This window comes from Rhea americana, unplaced genomic scaffold (assembly GCF_003343005.1).
Source record: "Rhea americana isolate MKP2758 unplaced genomic scaffold, rheAme1 scaffold_291, whole genome shotgun sequence".
NCBI classification, from domain to species: Eukaryota; Metazoa; Chordata; class Aves; order Rheiformes; family Rheidae; genus Rhea; species Rhea americana.
This window is the reverse complement of record NW_028186414.1, coordinates 639946-664177: the sequence shown is the minus strand read 5'-3', so window position 1 is coordinate 664177 and position 24232 is coordinate 639946. Positions and strand designations below refer to the sequence as shown.

General features: G+C 43.2%; 1 protein-coding gene across 1 annotated transcript in view; it reads right to left on the bottom strand.

The window, feature by feature from the left end:
- Positions 1 to 24232, bottom strand: part of EEPD1 (endonuclease/exonuclease/phosphatase family domain containing 1) — a 71763-nt gene that overhangs the window by 34338 nt on the left and 13193 nt on the right. The window lies entirely within an intron of this gene.

The window sequence follows — 24232 nt, the reverse complement described above, 5'->3', positions numbered from 1 at the left end:
CCATTTTCTAATCAAAAACAGATTTTTTTTCTCACCTAGCAATTCTTTTCTAAGTTTACCTCTGAGAGCTAAATCCTCCTCACCACATTTCATTCACTTCAAAGCGATGGCGAGAGTTACCCAAGCAGGATTTAACAGGTCAGGTAACTTAGGTAAAATCATTGCTCAGCCAAGATATGCCCCGAGAACCTTGCACCGTATCTATGCTGTCATCATCAGATTATTAAGAAATCAGAAGTTGCTCRTTCTCTTGTAACTTCATTCAGTTATTGGTATATACACGAGGTGCAAAGCCCAACGMTCTGCCCACGAAGGCATCTCAGGGAAGGATCTTGCTCTGTCCCCACCAAACTGCAACCCTCACAGGACAGGCAGGAACCTGAAYGGAGACGAAGGTCTAACAGTTTCCAGACCTTTATCAATTGAAAATAGGAGCATAACACTAAGGGGATGGGGGTTAAGTATCAGTTCCCCCCCTCCACGTGCCCGCTCACACAGTGGCTCTGGCAGGGGGGCATGGCGAGAACGCGGGTCGCCCCAACCTGAGCTCTCTACGGCTTCGACGCCGAATCGAAGCTCTCGTTTAGGTTTGCTGTGTGGGCAAAGGAAAGACAGAGGAACCTTAGTGCTGCAGGGTGGTTCAACATTGTGTTTTACTCATGGAGTAGACTGGTATTGTAACTCAGATTGCTGACCTTCCTTACTCGGTCTTAAAACCAGTCATTTAATATATTAGCTACAGACTCCTGAAGATAATAACTTCCTTTGCCCAGGGATACGCAAACAATTGCATTGCAGTGGAGGATCAATTGATGCATATAAATATTGTTTAAATGACTCTGACGGTCGCAGACAGACTCAGCAAAGGGTCAGTATAGTAAGACACTCATGTTCAATACCATATGAGTAGCTGATGTAGAAGTCTGCYGAAGAATATGATTTGCCATGCAGTACGAGAAGTTTTACTATCCTTTCAAAACCTCAGAGCAATGTTATGTAATTCTTGAACGTCCACTGACATCTTATGCATTAATTATGTATGTCCATCCTGTAACAGAAGCTGGCAAAACATAGCTTTAGTCATGTCTTCCTATTACATTACAATGCTTTCCATTAATGGTATTCACAACCTAACCTCTAAACACTAATGTGCTTTCACTTTAGCGTACTTCTAATTTTCAGTTGTCTTCAAAGTATCATAAAAAGACTATATCTAATGAATTATAAAGTAGTTGCAGGCTACTTTATTTTCAGTCCACAGAGCCCACTATTATTCAGATGGAGAGGGCAGAGATGGTTCAGAAAAGGACAGCAAAGTCAAGGAAATAAAAGTATTCCATTAAAGTACAACTACTACAGTAGCAAGGGCACATGATCTTCTGTCATGATTTGGTCAATACACTGCAGATAAGCATTCTAGCAGAACTGAAAAGTACTCAGGGAAAGTTCAGTGCCAATACAAGAGATTTTGCTTAAATTTTGCTTGCAATTCCATCAGAAAGCAAAACCAAAAAAAGGTGTGTGTGTTGGGGGGGACTGGGCAAAAACCCTCCACTTCAAGAAGAGCCAAGGTTGATAGGTCTTCGAGAACGAAGTCCTCCAAACAACGCAAGCAGCAGCAAGGCCCATCTCTGAATTCAGGGCTCACCTCTTCCGTTTTGGACGGCCAGCCTCTGCTGCAGCACGCGTTGGGGAAACGCAGGGCGGGCGGGAGGGAGGCACGCCAACACGCGTGTGGGGGCGTTCAGCACGCTCTCACGACCAGCCGCGAGCCCACGCAGTGCCTAGCGAGAGCTAACGTTTTGCCGTGCCCTTTCGTACGCTGCGCGATAATACGGCATTTCCTACACAAACTGCTTTTGTTGTTTTCCTTTCAAAGCCAGTAGCGGCCTGAGACTTTTAGAGTTCTTTATCATCAAAAGGCAAAGTGTATCAATYAAGGCTGCTGATGCTTTTAACAATTTGCTGATTTATTTCCAGAGCATTAGTTGTAGATTATCTGACCCTCAATAGCTGCAGAAGAAAGAKGAAGTAGACTGCCACAGTGCAAGTCCAGCTTTCATGAGAGCTCATCATCTTACTGTACAAACCTGCCTCATTCCCAACTGCACTATAAAGCCCACAAAAATTCTTCAACTGCCACACTTTTATTTAAAACTGAGCATACTGAGTTAGACCAAAAAAGGTAACAAACTAGGAAGCAAGAATAATTTTGTCTTATCCTATTTTATTTTCATGGATGCTGAACACTTGTTCAGAGGTGAAGAACCTGCTCAAAATGTTTATGTTCCGCAAAGGAACTGTATGTGCAGGGCCAGAAGCAAATCTGAATTCAACACTGTTATATAATTTGCAAAGAGAATATTTTTTGTGGCCCACTTATTTGACACTCATTAAGAAAAAATTTCCCTCTACTGTTCTAGACTTAMAGAGATGACTGTTTTCCCAATATTTTATTAAAGACTCCTCTTTGTTTTCCATTCAGGTGGTACCTGTTGCTCTTTCTGTATTAAAAGGAATTAGCAAATGCAAATGTTAGTCTTCATACAACCAGCCTGAAGACACTTAATTCCTTGAAGCACTATCATTAATACTGCCTCTGCTCATTAGATTACAATCCACTACTCAGAAAATTGCTCTTTATAGCCAGATATTTGCTGATTTATTTATTTATTTTATTTATTATTTTTTAGGAATTCCAAGCAAAGTTTGTATGTGCTACTTTATGCAATGTTGGCTTAGAAATGCAACTTATTTCAAGGCTGCTGCTTTGGGGATTTTAAAATTCAAAAAAATGAGGCTGTTTATTTAGGCACTACATCAGCAAGCCTACAAACTCTGAGAGCAGCGTGTACTTTTCCATATGTTGTTTGTGGCTTATGTGTTAGCCAAGGATTTCAGAACAGAAGGGACTACAGCTAGTTAGTAACTGAGAGAGAGGGAAAAAAAAAAAAAAAAAAAAAAAGCCCTGATAAAGTAGAAATCCAAAGACAGTTATCAAAAGACTAAGCTGAAGCCTAAACTCTTGCTGTCTATACAATACTATGTTTATGTACCCTGTTTATATACCCTGTTGTCATTTATTTTATCCTCTCCTGGAGTACAAGAACAGTAGCTCAGCAATAAAGTTATAGAAAACACTTACTGATGAATCCTTCTGGTTATGAGAGCACCTGCTCTATTTCACCAGTGTTAMAGTATGTTCTTAATAAATCTGACTGCATGCAACTATGCCTGCACGATGAAAAATGCCCTGGTTATAGCTGAAACTATGTTAAAAAAAACCTTATGACTCAATTACTTCCTTTGTACATTTAAGCAARGCTACTGAAATTAATATCCTTCCACCTCGAGCATACTCAAGATACTTTACTGCTACTTCAAAGTACGCAGTRATCACGATGAAGAACCCTCCTACAGCAGTAAAAATATGTAAACATGAAGTGCTGTCAAGGAAACACACGGCACACATGACTGAGGGTGCTGCATGGAGTTCTCCCTCCAAGGGAATTCCTTTGCATTTACAGATCGGCCACAGTGCTGAGCTAGAGCTACAGACCACGTCTACTCCCTAGATTAGCTTTGCAATCCCTACTAAAAATCTTCTACTGAAGAGCAGGTAGTACGGGGTTCCTCTCTCTGATCCTATATACCCCACTGCAGGAATAATTAAAGGCTTCTTTGCTTCCTGCTGCAATGCTGCCAACTTGATTGTGGATTAGGCCCTGTGGTGGGTGGGGACTACGAGCCATCCTCGCATTTTATTTGCATTGAACTTTACTTCCCAGCTTGAGTTGGTGCTGCCTATAAATCCCATGTGCTCTTGAAAAAAGGTGGTGTCAGGGCCTTCCTAAGAACCTCCTCAGGCTCTTCTGCCTGCCAAACGGTGAAACTATGGCTCTGCAGCAAGGCGGACAGGACGGATGGAAGCCACTGAGCCTGGCAGGTCCACACAGCATAGAAATGCAGAATACACTTGACGTTTTCATCTGAGGAAGAGAAGCTACTTCCCCCAGAACCAGCTTGAAGAGYGCTCTGGTGCAGGAATACCAAGGATTTAGGACTCTGGCCCGATTTCTGGTCCATCCCTGCACAGCACTGGAACGGCTGGTCACCAGAGCAGAGCCCTGCACTGTGAGCATCCACCGAGTCGAGCGCAGGGAGAAGCCGAGGCTCCAGACCAGTGCAGAACCTGGTTATTTCAGGAAGAACTGAGGAACACGTGAAGGACAAGCATGGTGAGCAGAGGGTCGGAGAAGCATTTAAGAAAACCCTTGCACCCATCTCAGGGCTCTGCAGAAGCAGCCAGGAGCYGTGACGCAGGATGGCTGTGGCTAGGAAGGGAAAGCTGGCAAGGAAGGTGCCCTTCCCGGGGCCCGTGCACAGTCAGCGCATGGGGAGTCACCCTCCATGCCCGTGCAGCCAGATTTACTACTGCGTTGCTTTTCCTTTTCTGCAGCCAGCCTCCGTGGTCGGCTTGGAGCAGCAGCACCCACTGCACAGTCTGCGCAGCTGGTAGAGCGCACAGCTCGTGCCGAGCAGCGGTCCCYGGCAGCCGTTTCTGCTTTCACCACCAGCCCGTTTAGTGATCTCAGCCGGTCATCCGGCAGCAAGGTGAGAATTGGTCTCAATTTGCTTTGCAAGCTTATAAATCTTTGCTCAGGGGCCTGACTTATTCCAGAAAGTTGAGGCTTTCTGTTAGTTGGTGCATAAGTCTGACTGAGGTTTACAACATGAAGAAATGCCATTTGACTTGATTTCTGCAAGCTTTCTGGCTCCTTTCTCAGCATACAGCTGTACCAAATCACACTCCATCTAGAATCACAGACATTATTACAAATAGCCTTTGCAAAAAGCACTCAACCACAAACAAACGATTCTTCTAAGCATTATTAAAGCATTATTAAAGCATTCCCTCCCCCTTCCCTTGGGGTCCAAAAATTTTTCCCTTCTGCTCATGAGATAAAATTCCATAACCATGTTATGGCCCACAGTGAAATTTTAAGGATGACTYACATATCCAAGAGTAGATTATAGGTGTTTATAATGGAAGTGTTTGATGATAGACTTCTGTTGGGATTAATTAACATACATAAAAAGAAGGCAGGACAGAGACCCCTTGGGTCTTTGTCAAATCCATACGCTCAAATCCATATGGTGAAGTTGCCTTCATAGATCTCCACAAACAGCCCTCACTCATTCACCTGTTCTGCTCTTAAGAGATGTGCATGAAACTACAGAGTTAAAAAAAAGAGAAAAAGGGAAAAGCCCAGCTCAGCTGTGCTAAGAGCCCTCACTATCCCAGGACACTGACTCCTGAAGCTCTCCAGCTCAGCTGACCTGCTCCTGCCTGCGGTCCCTAGGCTGCATTTGGTCCCCAGCTCCCCTGCTGAACGGCCYGGCTCCGTTTCAGCACCATGCACGCCGCAGTCCGCAGCCCCAGGTTTTCCCTTGGTGCCTGCCAGACGTCAGAGGGAATAACGTTAAGGATGATCACTGGTTATGGGCTGTAGAAGCGGCTGTCGCGGCTACGTGTTTACTGTGAGGGTTGTAAACCGAAGGCACGTCCCCCACTGCAGCCAGCTGTTGACGGTGTGATGTTAAGAACTGTGTAATTAACTRTTTTTTAATTGTTTGAGATGCAGGCAGAAGCTTAGGCACCAGGCATATGCTTCTTCAGTAAATAAATGGAGGATGGGAAAAGATAACAGCTGAGAAATGACATACACAGAAAAGCATGTATCCTGCTTAAGCCTCTCTCTCTTTTCCTTTTCCTTTTATTTTTATTTTTTTTTTTTTTTTGAAAGCTGCTGCTGACATATTTGGAGTTGTCTCTTGCTGCTGATGTCTGCCGAAACGCCAGGCTTAGCTGTCAGCTCTGTCGTACACAGAGGCAAGCGGAAGAGCTGGGATGCAGCCACCGCTCTCAGGAACGCGCCGCTGGGGGACGGGGCTGCTGCCGAGCCCGCGGTGCACACCAAAAGGGGCAGTTTTGCTTACTGCAGTGAGAGGACCGAGAAACAAGCACCTGGCCTCAGGAACTGCAAAGCAATCAGTGCTGCTCCTTCCTCAGGGCTGGCAACACCAATAGAGGCGGTAGCCAACTTAAACGTGGTGCCTGTAGGCTATGGTGAAATAGTTACCAATGACATGTACATTAATGCCCTCACTGTGAAAAACCTCTCTCCTATTTGTTAGCATGTCCAAGTTACAAAGTTTCCTTTTCCTCCACAAGATCATGGTTGAGTCAAAAGCAGCAGAAACAAAAGCAGACAGAAGACAGAAAAAAGCATGCTTATAATGACTTCCTTCCAGATAAACTTGCCTGCATCTACCCCTAGGAAGTCTGACGAGGAAATAAAATCAGTTCTGCCTTTTCCACTAAAAGCATCCATGTCTTCTCAATCACTCCTTAAATGGAGGGAACAAATGTGTCTGCTGCCACATCTAGCTGCTGCTGGAACCCACCAGACAGCTTAGGAGGTAAGCTGACGGGCTTGGGTGGGAGTACCCTGCCATACTGCTTTGGGACCAGCTGCCAATTAATGACACAACTAAACGATCTGGAAGATTCTCAGGAAAAATGTATCATCTATAGTAAGTAGAAATCAGGATAAAACAAGGGAACGACGTTTGCTTAAAGGAAAAAAAAGTATATTGCATTTTACTTAAGGCTACTCTTTGCAGTTTCTTAGTTTGGATGAAAGCCCCTGTTCTTCAGTGCCTAGTTGTCGCTGATGTGCCCGCGCAAAGGTTTAAAAACAGAAAACACATCCAGGCTCTGCAGCTGGGAACTGAACCAGGAATAAATGGAAATGCAGAGAAGTTGAAATCCATCAAGCAAATTGCTGGTGTAACACAGGCTGGACAAATACTGTTCCCTTGATGTTTGCATTCATGGATCCTATTACATTATGGGAGTGACTGGAGTATTTGTTATGGAGAGAAAGGAAACTGTAATGGAACTAAGAGGGGGAAGAAACATGAATTATGGATGGCTAGTACAGAGTGTTAAAGGAGGAAACAGCAACATTACCCAAGCTAACAGATAGGAGGCAAATGAAATAGCTTACTTCTTTCTTTCCCTATTTCAGTAGTTCACTGGGTCCAGTGCTGCTCCCTCAACCCTCTCCCCCTTCGAATGGGGGCACAGCATGCAGCTCCCTCCTTGCAATGCCCTTTCTTACACCTGTAGTAAAGCAGAGGAGGGCCTTCGTTTGCAGTATCAAGGGTCTGGTTTATGCTTAACTGAGGCAGTGGTTCCTGCACAGCTATCACTGCAGTAGCAGAACGATGATTCGTAAGCCCTAGGCTGTGCATATTCCCACTATGTTAGCCTGAAACCAGAAAGCGAGGTTGCAAGTACAGCAAACTCCTTCCAAGCACTCCAGAAGGGAGTCAGACATGTTCACAAAATAATTTAAAACACAACAGGCAATAAAAGGCATGAACACCAAACATGATGAGATCTAGCGATCTTCTTCTACCTCCCCTTGTGACCATGTCCCAAGTTCTTTCTAAAGCACAATATTCATACTACTCTGCCTATGGACACTTATGCCAGTAAGCAGAATACCTCGCATCTTACTGGGAAAGGAAGAAGGAGCTCCAGATAACAACATTAACAACAAGGCAGCATGGCCAATTCATGATCTAAGCTACCAAAGAAAAGCTTGTGTGCCCAGAAGTCCATCTCTATCTCTAGTGACAAYAATGGGGGTCAGAAAACATATTACCATTCCCTGTAGCGTGGTGTACAGTAAAGGCAGGGTTTAAAAGCAAGTGCAGCACTAGTAGGGTTCAGGSTGAAATTAAGAGGGGAGCTGCTGAAAACTCCCAGGCTGTCTGTGATTTAAAGAATGCTAATTTCTGTGAAAGAGGTGTCTTCTGACTTGTGAAGCACTGATGTTCGCCAGGGCACTTAGGTAACTTCTGCGTTTTTCTGTCAAAAAGGAATTAGGGCAGCTCAGAAATTTCATATTCACCTCCTTCTCCACGTACAGGATCACGTCTCAGAAATAATTATTTCCTTTTTCAGAAAATAGGGAAGGAGCTTGGAGACCCTTTATTCATTTCCTCTTGCATAAGATCTCCCTTTCTGAAGATTTCCTGCAACTACTAAACCAGAGGAAGTTATCGCAGGAGTGTCATTTTGGGTGCATGCGGCGTGTGCACACGTGCCTGCACGCAAGTAAAAGCTCTGCTTCTGTTCACCATCATGTTTGCACAGACGTGCTATCCCACCTCAACTTGGGATGGAGAGTACTGAAGACATGAGCCCAGTGCCAACTGCACTCCTTAGAATCACTTTTGTTTGCTAAGTTATAGACCATCCTAGGGGCCTTTCTTTCTTCAGCCTCCTATTCTCTTCTTTCTCTCTCTGCATATGGGTACAAAGCCAAGACAGCGGCACCTGTTATATGAGTAAAYGTTGTGGCAGACTTCCAAGGACTTCTGAAGGTATTAAGGGCTGGGAGCCATTGCGCTTGATTGATTAGGACCAAAACTGATTCCCAGCACGGAGAGGTATCACACAAATGGCTCAGGAGGATCAATCTGTCTTAAGTCGTTATTTGTTGATTTTTTAAAATAGATTTTATAATAGACTAGTCGGCTTAAAGTAACCCCCAAATTCGCAAATGCACAAGATCCAAGCACTGAAAGCCTAAGTTGGCTAGTAACATAATGATTCTAGAGTAGTAGCCGAATGAATAAAGAACAAGTAGTCAAATACATACATTAAATTATATTGAATCCAGTAATCTTGTCTGTATACATCTCCTAACAGACATCAGGTACAGATACTGACACTGCAGGTTAACTTCCAGCATCATTCAAAACTCCGGGATGGGCAATCCAGGAAGCAGGTTTCTCTGTCATTGCTTCCACCTATGGCCTCACTGATTATTCTTGTGCCAAAGAGTTCACGACATGGCAATTCAGGCAGCATAAAAAAATGCTATTGCAAGTGGAAAAAACTGATGACAGTTATATTTACTCACAAAAAAATACCCCAAAGCTGTTTCAACTCCCTTTTTTCCAAAGCACTTCTCAGAGGAACCACCAAAAGAGTTGCCTGAATTAAAAATGGAGTGTGTGGGGCAGAGGCTTTCAGTTTTGTTTGTATTGTGGCAAAAGATATTTCCCTATCTCATATTGCACTTATTATATTTAGTGAAGAATAGTAGCATCTCCCTTCAAACTGGTTCACCACAGGTCCAATGGTTTTGCAGTTAAGGAAAACACTCCGTAACATGCTCACAGTCCTAGGATTTTTTCTTATTTTTTCCAAAGCAAGAATTCTGCAGAAAGATGGAGGCTTACAAAGGGTGTTATGTTTGCAGCAACACTAGTTTCTTCTGAATCATTTAAATTGGACATGGGCAAGTTAGTTAACTAGTATGGAGCTATTAAAATCTGTCCAACAAGCAAGGAGATCAAGAGTTAGCAGAAAAAATTAGAAGCTCATAAAAATCAAAGGTGACTTAGAGCTTTCAAATATAGGCATTATATTATGTTGTAAGCAGTCTCTGGCATTTGGCTCTTTTTCTGGATTTTCTGAATCATTCCCTGCTTGGGTAGTGCTTCATAGCTCCAGAATTGGCATCTTTTCCAAACCAATCCTGCCTTGCTGCAGCAATGGAAAAACTGACTTCTCCTTAATTAAATCAAATTGGCATGTTAGGGAAAGGGCACAACACTAGACTATCATTCTGCCATGAAGAACAAAGCTATTAATAAAATTATGGGGGTTTGGGAGGAAAAGCAATTAACGTGGACTCTGTTTGAAGGATTTACTTCTGTGTTCTTGCAAAATAAATTTAAACTTGTGAAGCAATAAAATGTGAATTAAAATTGTTTTCTTCCCTTATTTCCTAAGGTATATGAACCAAATGCTTTAAACACCTATGTTAAAATTCCTATATTGTCCTCTTATTCACTCTCAAAAACTTTGTCATGCATGCATGTGCTCATCTCGGAGAAATGAGTTTGTCCATTTAAAATCTTTCAAAAGAATACACTGGAAACCAGTTAATTTTGTTAAATATGGACCCAAGAACAATGCTGTAGTTTGGTGGTACAAGAACCAGAATCAGCTGGTGGTACTGGAATGCCTGTAAAATTATTCTGGCCTTGTAAAAACAGTATTGAAGTTTTCTGGTTGAATCTGAATATAGGACCTCAAAGTCCTTTATAACATGCTTTTAACAAAGAGACTGACCCTCAGAAATTGGCTCCTACCTTTAAGAGGCTGTCAGAGCTCCACAGCAATTGCGTATTTCATATGAGCATCTTATTGACAAGACTTTATGCAGAAGCAGAATTATTTAAGTGGTGGAGAAGGCCAAACAGAAGGGTCAGAACAGAAGAACATGCACAAGAGGTGCTCAGAGAGATGCTACAGAATTGTTGAGGAAAGGCTTTGCGACAAGAGGAAAGAAGCAAGAGAGAAATCAAGAGCAGCCCTTGGGTCAAGTGTACTTTACTGCTTTTTCATGAGCAGCTTATATTGTCTTATCAATTCACCAAAGAGTTTTCTTGAGAAAGTGAATCACTAGAGYAGGTAGAGAATGAAGCAGGAAATGTGTTAAGAGATCACAGGATCAGTAAGGTTGGAAGGGACCTCTGGAGATCATCTAGTCCAACMTCCCCGCTCAGCARGGTCACCTAGAGCATGTTAGACAGGGTTGATGGTCTGTACATTTTAAGGACTTCCCACTGGATGGCTAAAAGCCACCTAACTATGTTTAGTGAGAAGCTCAAGAAGCTCTTGAAGAACTCAAGGCTGCAAGTGCCTTGCAAGAGTAAAATATGGGTGTCCRGGACCCAGAAGACTTCCTCTACCCCAGTAATCTACTCCTCTCCATTCAAAATGTGTATATTGTACTGGAAGCCATGTTAGCTGCTTCAGTCACTTTAAGRAAAAGAGCAATAACATACAGGAATAAGTGATAATAAAGGTGTTCATTCAGGAGGAACTCCAAAAAATATGTAGGGGTGAATATACCTGAAGATTGCAAAATGATTATTACTGCCCACTAGTGCTAGCATCCAGCAGACATTTAAAGCAATAAATAAAAAAAAATAAATATAAATAAATATAAATTAGAGTATTTATCAGTCTCGGTTAACTTGAGTGCTCCTGTTTTCTGCATAGCCACACAGGATACACATCTGACCAGAAAGGGTCTCATCCAGAGCTTATGTCAGATTTGATTAAGGCAGATAAATATGGATCTGACTTGTGCAGGCTTAAAACTGCCTCACGGAGCTTTGGCTAACAGAGGCATGACACGAACGCAGAATTCAACCCATTTACATACAAACGTACACGGTCCGCAAGCTGCACATACTTCCTTGATGCTTATCGGCTTCAGGCAGTAACGTATCTACCGTATGCAAGCAAAAGGATAAAGAAAAGTCTTTGCCAAGCTGGCTGAGGCTTGTAACCACTGGAAAAAAGATTTGCAGTATAGTTCTACAGAGTCTCCTGACAAAATAACACTCCCGCATTGCTACTCTGGCAAATGTTTCTAGTGCAGATCTAGACTAATAATATAAAGTTTCCACTTTAGCAGGGCTTAGTGTATCAGTCAGCACATCCATCTATTGCACAACAAACAAGAACGGTGGCAGGATCAACGGCTAAACAAGGCATCACACTCTGGGTTGTTCTCTGTGTAAGATCTATACCACACGATGAAAAAAGGACACTATAGGCAAAAGCATTCCTCAAACTGCCAGTTGGCTACCCTGTTTTTTTTTTTTTTTAATTAAAAAAACAAAACAATTYGGTACCCAGGCTTTGTGGAAATATGAACAGACACAACCTCCTGAAACTGAGGTCAGCTGCTCACTGCAAAGGGTGAAGTAAAGAAATAATAAAACTCCCCCCCCCAAAAAAAATAAAAGCAGGCGCATATGCCAGTAAATATGACTCTCTTCCCTTTCACATACATCCAAGTTTTCCAGTTTGAGAAATGCCATTGAAGACAAATAATAAGATGACCTACAASTGCAGCTGACATCAAGTCATCAGGAAGTTTCTTTACTCAGAAGCTACACTCTTAGGTCACCAGGAATGCAAACCATATTGTAGTCAGAAAATATGTATCGGTCTCAGTCACTACTTCCTCAAACATGCATTGCCTGCTCCTCCTGATGTTACATCTGCAAGAGCCTGCAGAAAACACAGATCAAATAAGAAATCCAACTGCCACACAGCAGTGAAAAGTTGAAAGCTTTCTTTCCCAAACTTAATTACAAAAGTATCCTACCAGGTTCCTCTACAACATCCCATGATACTGCATTAGTCAGAGTAGGGAATTTAGCTTATGGGGCATTTGGAGTGCCACTTATAACATTAATCCAAGTAGTAAACCAGATGGTCTTGCTATCCATCCAGCTGTTTTTACTGTAATAATAACTTTGAAGTGTGATACGGGTTACATGAAACTTAAGCCTCAGGTTAGCCAAAAGTCACAACCTTGTATAGCCTTTGCTCTCAGTACCAGAATAACATTCAAAGGTTTTGATTTAAACCTTCAAAGGATGCATCACATATCTGTAACTCTAATCCAGCAGAGAATGTAATCCTTCCTCAATTCTCAAAGTCAGGAAAACTGGCTGAATCGGCACTGTCTCAGCCAACTGCTATCTTAGAAGCAGAGCCTGCTCACTACGCTGGCAGAATTTTCTAGCCGGGCTAAACCGAGCAAAAGAGAGGGACTGCTCAAAAATAACGTTTGTAACATAAAGGTAGAGCAGGGCAGACAATGCCTCATTTCAGAGAGTTCTGCCAGTCACTTTTTTTCTATTGCATCTCAGAAAATTCCTAGAAACGAAGCATGGTAGAGAGAAGAAACCCCTAYGAACTTCAGTTCCTGAACTCATGTACTTCAGGAGCGACGTCCAGTACTACAGAACAGTGACGTCCAGTACTACAGAATCACAAACACAGAAGAGTTGGTCAGGGACCTTTGGAAATGACCTAGACCAGCAGCCTACGCAACACGGGACTGTCACGAGGTCAGCTGTGGCTTTACCTAGCTGAGTTTTGAAAACTTCCAGAAATGGAGACTCTATAGCCTCTCCAGACAGCCTATTCCAGTGCTGCAGCAACTTCTAAGGAAGTTTTTTCTCCTGTCTGATTTGAAGGTCTTGAGCCAGCTGATTGCCCACCTATATCAAAGCATGGCATTATTTCACCGACACTGCAGAGCTCTACACTTCTTGTTGAGTTTCATGAGGCTTCTGTCGGCCCAGCCAAGTTTCTCTGGGTTGTTCTGGACTGAAGGACATCTGTCACGGCAGCCACTCCCCCAAGTTACATACCAGTGTAGAGCATAATAATCCATTATCCATCTTAAAGGATAATTTATATTACTTTATGTAGCAATTAAATACTGCAACGGTGATCTTTGCTGAACATAGCAATAGGTTTATCTGACCAGGGAGATGGGCCAAGTAATGTACAATTTCATCTGAAAACGTCCTGTGCCAGATTCTTYGGAGAACAGAGCGAGCTATGTAGTGGAAGGGCCAAGCAGCTTCTCTGCTTTTAAACCCCAATCTCGCCTAACTGGATGTTACCGCTGTCACTGGTGGTTCCCAAGCTTTCTGGACTGTGAACTGTTGCCAAGATTGAAAATGTTTTCCATAGAAGATTGTGTATCCTTGTGAAACTTTGACTGAAAATATTACAGAAGAGATGTCTCATGCACCCTGAAACCATAGCAATGTGAGTCACATTTCAGGAACARGGGATATAATCCTTTATCTGACCTTCTGCTTAGCTCTTAACCAGTATGATATTTTGTGACATGGGCTTATTAATGCGCAATGTTAAAAATTCTCTCYTGAAGAAGGCACAGCTGAGGCTTTTTCCTTCATCTAATATATACTTAAAAAATACCACAGTTGACTTATTTTACATTGACTTATCACAGCAGTCTTTTTGTTCTAGCATTTTGTGACTCTGAAAGCAGAATGCACCTCAGTTAAGTAACCTCATTAAAAAGATCTATTGCTCTCTTCTACACTACTGATGCAAAACAAAAGTTAATATCATGGAAGATATCATGGAAAGTTTTAAATTGTGGACTATTTATGCATGGAATACTAAATTTCAATAAAAAAATGTCATACAGGCCCATGATCAGATTAGGTAGATAGCAATAACGGGTCCCGTTGTGAAAGCTGATTAAACGTCTTTCAGTGAACAACTGCAAAAACCACCACGGGCAGTGGGACGCACAGCAAAGGCTTTCCTGCTGCTGAGGATTGTACACAGGAGCAAAGCACCTCACAGCTAGTTTTTCCTTCGTCAAAATGAAAAGTGATTCTCTACCCAAGTTCAAACAGCGCCGTCAAACCGAAGGCTCCTAAGCCTTGAGGCTAATGGCCAGAATAGCAATGAAATCAGTACCACATGTAGTTTTTAGAACAGTTTATGCTAGTTTAAGGGCATCAGTCGTGACTTTCCCACCTCTTTGTGACAAATACATTTGTCCCAGTAATGAAAAAACTAAATGCCTTGCAGTGTCAGTCTCCAAGCGATCTGAGCTGATAAGCTATCGCGCTGCAGAAGGAATCACGCAGCAAGGCTGGACGTTATCAGAAGCGTTTGGCAGGGCAGCCTAGCAACTGAGCGACACGCCACGCTGCCCGCACGCCTGGTTCCCAAAGCCAGGACGGCAGCCCTGCCGTCGACCTCCACTCGCCCGGAATAAGCGCGCTGACAGCGATCCAGCTCCCGAGGCAGGCAGGAGAACGCGTTAGAGAGCGGCTGAACCACACGCCAAAGGCAGGCGTCTCGCACACCTCTCCCCAAGCCACTTCCCTGCCACACAAGCAGCTTTTCCACCAGGATATTTTAACGTTAGAGTCTTCGTGGTAATATTAATAACAACAAYGCCTTAACTATCATTTGTAGGTCTCCACGTGCTTTACAAAGAAGGCAAGCGGCATCTTCCCTAACGTGTACAAACGGACAGCCAGGGCATAGTCAGACTTTCTCCTGCAAACTGTAAATAAAGTGGTTTAAGCTGTCACCACTCCTGCTCAGTAAACAACATGCAGCAGCTGTTCAAGCCAAGCCAAGACATTTCATAGACACGAAGCACCCAGATTAACCTGCATCAGCTCGGGGTGCTGAGGCAGAGTARCAAACACCCATAGGGGAGCATCTGGCTCCTAGGTGATGCTGAAAACATGCCTGAAGTTGCAGAGATCTGAAGTCACTCATCCAATATCACATCAGATACGGAGATGAGGTAGAGCCGTGGTGGCTACAATCCCAGGCCATAGCCTTGTCCTCCAAGACCACCTCAGTTTTTAATGCCTCCTTTGAAGTGCATAAAAGCATAAGCATTATATAAGTGCTAATTATAGCATAATTGGCTCCTATTTCAGATTTAAGGAAAACCTTAATACATTATTTACTGCTTTACYGTATACTTTCTCCTCTTTGGATTTGATTGCTCTGACTTTTATAACAGCCCTTCTCTCCTCCCCTTTTTTGACATGGCTAAATATTTCCTGGCTTTAACTTTGATGAGAGTTTGAGGATACAAACAATGGTTTGGGGAGGATTACTTGGGATGGGGAAGGTAGGTAGGAATAAATAAATAAAAAATCAAGCAAACAATCAGAAGCCTACAATGTCTTTTATCAGTGTTTAGAAATGGGGCATATGGGAAACTTAAAATTTCCTTTGGAAATCTAGCCATCATTTCCCATTACTTTGCAAAATAAGTCTAGTAGAAGCAGATTTATTTTGTTGTAGAGCACATGGATGAACACAGCCAGGTTAGAAGCCTAGGGAACAAACAGGAAAYGTCTCCTTCTCAGCAGGATTCATGCAAGCAGCAAAATTTTAGGCTGCCTCTTTTCTCTAAGTGTGTCAAATAAATCCCAAAACACTAAACAACTACAGCATGCTCTTAAAAGGTCATGCACTAGTTGTTGTAAATAAATAAATATACTACTAAAAATCTTAACAAAAACACAGCAGCCTGAATCCAGCAGGCTGGGAGGAGAGAAATGGATATTCGTTTCATCAGACAGCTACTATTAAACACAGATGCCTGTAAATTGCCACAGGRGAGCAAAGTCATGTGGTGTCCTGTCTCAGTACACAGGTACAKAACCACTTACTACAGAAAAAATTATAAAAATGACCATTAAGTATATTAAGCCAGTAAGTGTCTATGGKGGAATTTTCTTTAACCAGTTTTAGTGCATGGTTCAGGCTCTAAAGCAAGGAGAAACTGTCATATATATTTTACCAGGAGTGTAATAAGGGATGAAAAACATGATTGTGCCATGTCAGCTGTGTCACCAAAGGTTTTCTTTTAGCCAACACAGCTGAACTTAAAACCAAAAAGTCCTCTAATTTTAAAAGGTTGGGAGGAGTGGGTGGGAAAAATAACTTTTAAAAGTTTTTAAACGAGTCATATATAAAAGAGCTTTTATTAAATAAAAGATTYTTGTCATCTTCCTCTTCACACTACTCATGCTGCATATTGCAAATGTTTAAGGTGCTTTGCCTTTGAGTGGATTCAGCCTGCCGTGAACTCTGGGCACAGTGAACTTGCTGAACGTAAGTAACCTTGGGCAGGCACGCATCCAGCCAGACATCTTAGGGGTTACTAGGATTCATGTTTAAAGAAGAGAAACACTGTCTCTCTCTAATAAAAATAAAAATTGCCAAAGGCAGATGTCTCAGCATGCCTCAATTCAGTAGGATATTACGTGGTGGAGATTGCATTGCCACAGGATTTAATAAGAGGAAGTTCTCTTATCTCCTTTGGTTAGGCAAAAGAAAAAAAAAAAGCAAACACACACATGTCTTTTCAGCTTTATAGAGAAGAGACAAAAATAGCTCCCACCAAACACACTCTGTATTAGAGTAAGCAAGAGAAGGGGGAAAAAACAACAACAACAAAAAAACAGAAGAAAAGGAAAAGCCTGACATTATGCAAGTAGCAGTGTAAGAAAGGTTAACAGAGTTTACTGGACTTCTCATGGGAGATCACCAGAGCATTCTTCCACAGCCTGTTTGCATTAAATGSGTTTTGTTTGTTTTCCTATTTACTCCTCCTTCACCAAATTCAAGGCTTCTACCTCCAATCCCTTTTCATTTATGAGCCAATTAACAATTCTCCTCRCCATTTACTTTGACACAGCAGAAAGTTTCCAGGCAGATATGCAGGGCTTACAAGGCGACTGAGGCCTCTCTAAACCATTAATTCCACAAACCAAGAAGAGTCTCCAAAGCTTTAAAACAAAGCACATTAACAGGGTTTCCATCAGCCAGTTGCCCAACAAAACTGCCTTCTGCTGCTTTGTCATTGCTGGAACCAGTCTTGRCCACCTCCAGAATCGTGTGTCCCTTTCCGGGCACTCCAAAGTCACCCCTTATCTGGGCTATTTTTGACTATGTTGGGAAAGCCAGTTCCAGACTCTTGGAGCCCTTTGAAAAAACACCTTGGGCTTTATATTGAGAACATCCAGCTTTATACCCTAGAAGGCCATAAAGAGGTGGCTACGCTCTGCGGGAGCACCGTGATGGGGCTGCTTTTGAGGCCAGAACACCCCGCGAGAAACAGAGCTCCCCGCTTCATCCTGAGGAGGCAGAGCCTCCAGAGCAGCATCTCAGGTGGCACCCGTGCTCATGGTAGGTTGGCGGCTGGCTGAGCGCGGTGACAGCAGAGCCGAGGCACCTGGAACTTCGTGGTGGCAGCAATGCCCTGACGCAGGCTCTAAGTGAGGAGGAGGAAGGAGAAGGCTGGCCTAAGGCAATGCTTCTTGGAGAATATGGTGATAACTTTGTCATACAACAGACTGRGCTCTGACCCTTTGGATGTTCACCAAGCTTTCATCAGTTTAAATGATCAAATGTTACTCCTGTGGCAATGCTGCTGTGGTGGCATATATGCAATGCTCCCCTCCCCAAAAGCCTCAAGCCACAGAGTCACMAGTAAAAGACCAGCCATGACAGAGGTCCTGAAAAAAGCAAAAATGCCAGTGGCCACAAGCACACRGTACTTCACTGAAGACAAAATGCTGAGGGCAAGACTGCAATTTGACATCTTATTCTGAAGAAGGTCACTGTGAAGCAGCACCATCCTCAGGGAAAGGACCTCAGAAAAAAAGGAGGAAGGAGTCCTGAAGGAGCGGAGGGATAGGATCGGTTCCTGGATGCCACTGGAGGGCAAAAGCAGTCTACCGTCYGGTCTGCAGGGTGCAGAGCGAGGCGAGGAGGGTCAGTTCCCTGGTCACGCGTGAGCCTGAGCAGTGCTGCCTGAGACAGCATCCCTCATTCAAATGCATGTATAGTGCCACGGGAAAACGAGGAGAGCAGTACACTTTGGGAGGGAAGGCTACCAAGGAAAGGGGCAGTGGTCGTCCCTTCTTTTAGGGGAACATGAGGATGAGGTGACAAAACATGTGCCAGCTCACAACAAAAATCACAACGGGGAAAGTGCTAAGGAGAACCWTCCTTTAAAGGCAGGGTGAAACGCCTCAGACAGAAGCATTTCAGATTTTCTTTTTCCTCTTTCAAGAGCAGAGCAAAAAATAGGTCAGGCAAAAAGCTTTACTGCAGGACAGAAGCACAAGTTAATAGCCGGGATGATCAGACGAAGCAGTGCACGGAAGAAGCGGATGAGCGGTCACCGACGCATCCACTCAGCCTGGATGCTTCTTCCTTCATTACAAAGAGCCAGCTCCGGGTCYGGTGGCACAGCCCTCTCTCTGCCCGGAGCCCCAGACGACACGGTGGGAACCCCGAGGAAACCGCCAGCCCTCCCGTGCAGCAAAGCCTGGCAGTCCAGGCAGGCACAGYGGGCACATGCAGGCAGTTGCGGATACACTGCACACCTCACCCCCGCGGACTGGAAAACCCCCGCTGAGAAGCGTTAGTCAGCGTTGCCACAAACGACCTCCCTGCCAGCTCTGCACTGAGGACATCGCTCACGGGGCGTGCAAACCGCGCGGTTTCCTAAGCGAGGGGAGCGAGGCTCTCGGGCTGCTGCTTGCCCCTGCCATCGCAAGACAAACCAGTTCTCCGCAGCCAGCGGAGTCGGGATGCACGGGTAAAGCCGTTTATAGGCTCCTCTATCACCTCTGCGCACCACGGGCCACAGCTTGAATCCTTCCCCAGCCTTCTCTCTCCTCAGATCAATTCCGCCTGCACTCCAAACAYCCACGGCTAATAATGCCAGAACGGGGAACGTGGGAAACAGAGCGAGCAGAAGCACCGTCTGCCGTACTGGGAGAAATCTTAACTTCACCTCAGCTCCTGATGACYGGCTGAAGGCAGGAAAAGTTGAATTAATTTATCCAGGATAAATTCCCTCTTCATCCTGTGTTTGTTTTGACCCCTTAAGCCTGGGAACATTGCAAGAACTGTACCAACTAATCTGGAACAGTAGCTTTGCTCTCCAGGTTTAGGTTGGGTTCATCTCAGGGCAACTGTCTTATCAATAATAGCGTCCAAACTTCTAAGGCCAAATTCCTGCACTAAGCAATGTATACTTAAAGACGATTGAATACATATAAATTCATTACCGTGTTCTCTCTCTCTCTCTCTCTCTCTCTCTTATTGTACCTGAGTTTGGCAAAGAAAGGGCTGGCTCCATATATTCTAGTATTTTATTCTAGCAACCGCTTCACTTCCTCTGAATATCTGCACACAGACAGACAAAAAGAAATAGCAAACAGCAGCAAATTATCCAGGAGTGATTGCAGCAGGGTCAAGGGGGAAGTGTCATTTCTCCATGCTGAAAACCAGAAAGCCTGCACTGTTAAACATTTGTGCGTCTTGATGGCAGGCCAGCAAGGAGATAAATTGTGTGGTGCCGTGAGCCAGCCCTGGTAGGAAGGCCTCATCGCAAGCCAACCACTCGTACCACCATCACACCATATAACTGCACTCTGCCTTGGCTCATAGCTAATTCAGGGTTACGTTATTCCCATGAACTGCTGCTTGTGTTTCGGCATAGAAAGCAAACAACACAACATGCTAGCCTCCATAAAAACCATATTCTGGAAGGGGGAAGGGATTAGGAAGAAACAATGTCAGAGTGTCTTCAGGGAGCTGGAAGCAATCCCAGCTTCAAACTTGACAATGACACACAGGAAGAAGTTTTGAAAGCTTCCCAGTCCAACAGTACCCCTGTGTGCCAGGCTCGGCGATGTCTGGACATAAGAYTGGCCTTTAAAGCATAAGGATGTAAGAGTAGTGCAGTGTCCTGCACACAGACAGTCCCTGTGAATGCAAAGAMCAGGGGCCTGAGCTTAGCTTTTTTCAGGCATTCAGAGCTAATTGTGTCATCCAGATTCTTAACCTTATTTAGGTCGGAGGCTTCGATACAACACCATCTTAGAAACGCAGGTCTTTTGCGGGAATGAGAAAGCCTGCTTAGCCAGAACCAGAGCTCTCTAAATATTAAAGCTGAAGTGCGATCATATTTTAGAAGGGGACAACAGGAGGATATAGTGTTTTATGAGCAGTGCAAAGTTACGCCGCATGCAGTTTTGTACATGCTTTCCATGTTTTGTAAGGAGCTCCACGGTGGATAAAGTAGCTCTTAGCAAACTATGTGCATGATATGAAAGAGAATCACGTGGATGCTTGTAAAGATGTTCCCTGTAGCTTCACCCTGCTGTCCTGCCAGCCATACCGACACCATGCCTGACCCAGCTCAGCTGTGCCCCAGGCCACATTCCTCTCCAGACTGAGCTGGTGGTAACACCACAAAAAAACGGACAACAAAATGGCAAAGAACGCAATACGGACACCCCTAGTAAGCACAAGTTGAGAACACCGTATAATAACTCCTGGTAACTATTTTATTGGATTCAGTATTGGATTTTCTCTACCATCCAAGCTACATTGCTAGCAGAAAGCAATATAAACAGGGCTCTGGTGATTCTTCTCAACGGTACTTATGCACCTGCAGCCTTATGAAGTACACGAAGGAGAGTTTATAACCCATTTACAGCACTGTTACCATTCTCTTTTCTTGGCCATTCTGAGGATAATCTAATCGTTGCTCTATGGAAAGCATTTCAAATCATTTAAGATGTGTGATTCATGCAAGTTTTATTAGCATGACTGCCTCCTAAAGTTGAGCCATACATGTACTCTATAAAAGCAATTGGACTAACGATTTAATACCTAGAGACAATAGTAAAATAGTAAAATACTAGGTATATTATCTCACCCAGAAGAAGAAGGAATGACAGTATGGAAAACAGAATGTAAAACTAGAGTGACAAGGAAAAGGAAACATGCAGAAGTGATTGACTGAAGAGGATGGAAATGGGGAATAAGCAAGCTGTACAAAGATGCCATATTAAACAATATTTTGCCAAATCTAAACCCATTTCCCCACTAGAGTTCAGGTGGCAATAAAAGGAGCAAGGTTTCAATGATTCTTGCTCTATTCTGCTAATTCATGGCCTCACTGGAAATCTTCATGGGACTTAGGCCTCGCACCACACACTTAGAGGCAAATTATTTTTATCTGGGGCAGTGAAGGAGAGTTGCTGCCAGCAGACCTGGCCTACAGTGCCCAAGAARGCACATGGTCAGCCACGTCCCTCCCATCCTCACTGCTTATCTAGGCAGGATAGCCAGAGTCTCAGCAGGTATCAACAGGCATAGCCCAACCCAGAAGGAGACAAAAAGAAATTATACTAGCTGAGAAAGATCTATCAGTCCTAGCAATACCYCCAGAGAACAGCATGCTATATATTCAGAGAAGATTTAAGAAAAAATTCCCTAGATCTAGTCTTGCTTGCCATCAACAGAGTTTAACTGCCAAGGTAGCAGGAGCAAGTTCAGGAACAGATACAGTCTCACTGAAGTCATGTCTTGCAATGCATTTTAATGGATCAGAAAAGATTTAAGGCAGAAGAATCACTCCAATCAAATCCTGTGAAAAATCCCTCTCCCCTGCAAGCTCCAAGATTAAGGGAAAGAAATTCATCTAGACTCCGTGTGTGCACAGAAAGAAGCAGATAAGTGCACGGACAAAGGGGAAGAAAGTTTCATGTGAACCAGGAGGAGGAAYGCACACTAAATGAATGAAAAGAGATGTCTTGGCACAAAAGTGATTCCCATGCTTTAGGCTGACCTCTCCACAGACCCCAAACTATTCCYTAATACACCTCACTGTAATACCATGACTCCCTGCTAGCAATAGGCTCAAGTCTCATTGTTTCAAAGTTTTAAAATCACTCAAAGCAACATTTATTTCACAACCTATAGCAGTAGAACATGACAGGCAAGTACTAACATTTCAAAGTATGTGGTGAACCTTCCTCATTAGATGTGTCTGTCCTGTGACTTTTGGATTTGGCAGCATTTCCAGGAGCAGCTCAGTTCTGAGGAACAAATCTGGAAGGTACAACTTGAGCCAAGCACTGCGAATAATAAAAACAGAAGCAAAAAGCCCTATGCTTTCTCTAAGACCCTGTGTTCCTGGATAACATGAAATTGTCATGCAGCAGCTAATCATATGYGCAAAGTTTATGGACAATGCTTGATCAGGTCTTCAGATTATATTCATCCGGTGACTCATGAACAGGAAAAATAGCCCTTAAAAACAGAAATAAAATCTCATAGACTGTCATGTTCCTAAATATATATAAAAAAATAAAAATGAATCAYACTTGCATACCAACAAAGACAGTACTCACATTTAGCACCAATCTGACCAGAGATGCCAAACAGTCCCCTAAAACATACCATTCAGTGTTTTTACAACTGGGACACAAAGACTCTTGCATGGACAACTCAGGCCTTCTCCTACAGATAACAGGATTTAATCTGCATACGAAAGCCAGAAGATACCAGCATGACAAAGCTGATATTCCTTCTCTACTTTCTATTTTTAAGAGGCATTCTTAAAAGTATTCTATGTTGAAGAAGACTAGACAAAACAATKTTCTTGATACAAATGCAACAGTTTTTCCTCATAAAGATAATGTCTCAAGATACTATCTCTAGGAAAATAAGATGTATATGGAACAGGAATTGTAAACTGTCACTCCAGCATGCATCAGTATAACATACTTAGAGGCACCCAGCAGAAGAGAGCAGAAAATGTGAAGAAGTGCTGATAAACTCCTAATGTACATGCAAATGCTTTTTAAACAACTGCTCTTGAAAATTAAAAAAAAAAAATCAAAAAAAAATTAAAGTCCAACACAGTGACAGGAAGTTAAGACTGTATTTTTCTGTAAAGCTTTAAGGACATTTGAGGAACAAATAAAAAACATCAGGACATGTTTCCATTAGGCTTTCCTAAAGCAGTGGCACAGGAGCCTCCTCTATTTGCAACAGCTCGTAAGGTCCTCTGAACTAAAAGACAAAGCTGCRGTCTTCAAGCAGGTTTTGCCTGAAACATGAGATATCTTAAAAGSGACTGATTTTCAAAGTGCCTGGCAKAGGCTTCAGAAGAGGAGAAAGAAAYGCTGCAGCACATCTTGGAAGCACAAGACAATGTTAGGATGCTTTTTGGAGAGAGGATCATGGATGATCAAAGGAAACTGAAGCCCCAACCTGGTAGGAAGGTAGGAAATATAATTCAACCCTAACGGCTTGAAAACTCAAGGCTTGKTGGGAACACACTTGCAATAATTGCAAGTGCTAAAGATGCAGTGAGACCATTAACTAGGACAGTTTGTTTAAAAGCCAAGTGAAGCTAGTGAAAAGACTACTTCAGTAGGACTGGAGAGAGGATAGGGGGTCACATTTGTGTTAAAAGATCAAGCTTTGAAGTTTCAGTTCAAGATAGAGCYGATTTTTGGTAAGACAATTTCTTTTCAACTTACAGATAACCAATATGCAGTAATGTACACATTACAGCTCATCATCTTGAATTCGGTTCCATTTTGCTGAATTTGGGTGCACATACGTGAAATTTAAAAAGCCACCATCATTCTTGCACACAGCTGCTTGAAAAAAAATGCTTTACTTTAAGCCAAAAAATCCAAAATGGAATTGGGAGCTTCTTGCAACAGAAAGGGAAATTAATCAAACCACAGTAAAATCCAAATGCTTTTAGTTCAAAAAAAAGAAATAGGAAACCCTCACACTTAGAGGTGTCTATTGCTTGTGCATTAAAATCTTTGCAGTGTTTCCAGAATTTTTACTGCCAACAGCTCTGTGAGGGAACGGCCCATGTGTATCTATTAAATCCATGAATTGCTTTCT